The following is a 2,500-nucleotide window of genomic DNA, read 5'->3' on the forward strand; positions in this document are numbered from 1 at the left end:
CGTGGCGCGGTGACCGTCGTGAGCGGAGCAAAACGTCAGCCATCTCAGCACCTTGGAACCCCCCGGGTGGCACAGGGCTGGATGGGGCTTTCGTATAGCAGGGACGGTGCTGCCTCACGCTTCGCTCGCTGTTCGCCGCTCGCCGCTCGCTCGCGCAACCTAAAATGGCCAGTTTTGGCCCGTTTTTGGGCTGTTTTGGCCTGTTTTTGGTCCGTTCTTGCGTGGCACGGCGACCGTCGTGAGCGGAGCAAAACGTCAGCCATCTCAGCACCCTGGAACCCCCCGGGTGGCACAGGGCTGGATGGGGCTTTCGTATAGCAGGGACGGTGCTGCCTCTCGCTTCGCTCGCTGTTCGCCGCTCACCGCTCGCTCGCTCAGCCAAAAATGGCCAGTTTTGGCCCGTTTTTGGGCTGTTTTGGCCTGTTTTTGGTCCGTTCTTGCATGGCGCGGTGACCGTCGTGAGCGGAGCAAAACGTCAGCCATCTCAGCACCCTGGAACCCCCCGGGTGGCACAGGGCTGGATGGGGCTTTCGTATAGCAGGGACGGTGCTGCCTCACGCTTCGCTCGCTGTTCGCCGCTCGCCGCTCGCTCGCGCAGCCAAAAATGACCAGTTTTGGCCCGTTTTTGGGCTGTTTTGGCCTGTTTATGGTCCGTTCTTGCGTGGTGCGGTGACCGTCGTGAGCGGAGCAAAACGTCAGCCATCTCAGCACCCTGGAACCCCCCGGGTGGCACAGGGCTGGATGGGGCTTTCGTATATAGCAGGGACGGTGCTGCCTCTCGCTTCGCTCGCTGTCCGCCGCTCGCCGCTCGCTCGCGCAGCCAAAAATGGCCAGTTTTGGCCCGTTTTTGGGCCGTTTTGGCCAGTTTTTGGCCTGTTCTTGCATTGCGCGGTGACCGTCGAGAGCGGAGCAAAACGTCAGCCATCTCAGCACCCTGGAACCCCCCGGGTGGCACAGGGCTGGATGGGGCTTTCGTATAGCAGGGACGGTGCTGCCTCTCGCTTCGCTCGCTGTCCGCCGCTCGCCGCTCGCTCGTGCAGCCAAAAATGGCCAGTTTTGGCCCGTTTTTGGGCCGTTTTGGCCAGTTTTTGGCCTGTTCTTGCATTGCGCGGTGACCGTCGAGAGCGGAGCAAAACGTCAGCCATCTCAGCACCCTGGAACCCCCCGGGTGGCACAGGGCTGGATGGGGCTTTCGTATAGCAGGGACGGTGCTGCCTCTCGCTTCGCTCGCTGTCCGCCGCTCGCCGCTCGCTCGTGCAGCCAAAAATGGCCAGTTTTGGCCCGTTTTTGGGCCGTTTTGGCCAGTTTTTGGCCTGTTCTTGCATTGCGCGGTGACCGTCGAGAGCGGAGCAAAACGTCAGCCATCTCAGCACCCTGGAACCCCCCGGGTGGCACAGGGCTGGATGGGGCTTTCGTATAGCAGGGACGGTGCTGCCTCTCGCTTCGCTCGCTGTCCGCCGCTCGCCGCTCGCTCGTGCAGCCAAAAATGGCCAGTTTTGGCCCGTTTTTGGGCCGTTTTGGCCAGTTTTTGGCCTGTTCTTGCATTGCGCGGTGACCGTCGAGAGCGGAGCAAAACGTCAGCCATCTCAGCACCCTGGAACCCCCCGGGTGGCACAGGGCTGGATGGGGCTTTCGTATAGCAGGGACGGTGCTGCCTCTCGCTTCGCTCGCTGTCCGCCGCTCGCCGCTCGCTCGTGCAGCCAAAAATGGCCAGTTTTGGCCCGTTTTTGGGCCGTTTTGGCCAGTTTTTGGCCTGTTCTTGCATTGCGCGGTGACCGTCGAGAGCGGAGCAAAACGTCAGCCATCTCAGCACCCTGGAACCCCCCGGGTGGCACAGGGCTGGATGGGGCTTTCGTATAGCAGGGACGGTGCTGCCTCTCGCTTCGCTCGCTGTCCGCCGCTCGCCGCTCGCTCGCGCAGCCAAAAATGGCCAGTTTTGGCCCGTTTTTGGGCCGTTTTGGCCAGTTTTTGGCCTGTTCTTGCATTGCGCGGTGACCGTCGAGAGCGGAGCAAAACGTCAGCCATCTCAGCACCCTGGAACCCCCCGGGTGGCACAGGGCTGGATGGGGCTTTCGTATAGCAGGGACGGTGCTGCCTCTCGCTTCGCTCGCTGTCCGCCGCTCGCCGCTCGCGCAGCCAAAAATGGCCAGTTTTGGCCCGTTTTTGGGCCGTTTTGGCCAGTTTTTGGCCTGTTCTTGCATTGCGCGGTGACCGTCGAGAGCGGAGCAAAACGTCAGCCATCTCAGCACCCTGGAACCCCCCGGGTGGCACAGGGCTGGATGGGGCTTTCGTATAGCAGGGACGGTGCTGCCTCTCGCTTCGCTCGCTGTTCGCCGCTCGCCGCTCGCTCGCGCAGCCAAAAATGGCCAGTTTTGGCCCGTTTTTGGGCTGTTTTGGCCAGTTTTTGGCCTGTTCTTGCGTGGTGCGGTGACCGTCGTGAGCGGAGCAAAACGTCAGCCATCTCAGCACCCTGGAACCCCCCGGGTGGCACAGGGCTGGA

This window comes from Musa acuminata, unplaced genomic scaffold (assembly GCF_036884655.1).
Source record: "Musa acuminata AAA Group cultivar baxijiao unplaced genomic scaffold, Cavendish_Baxijiao_AAA HiC_scaffold_48, whole genome shotgun sequence".
NCBI lineage: Eukaryota > Viridiplantae > Streptophyta > Magnoliopsida > Zingiberales > Musaceae > Musa > Musa acuminata.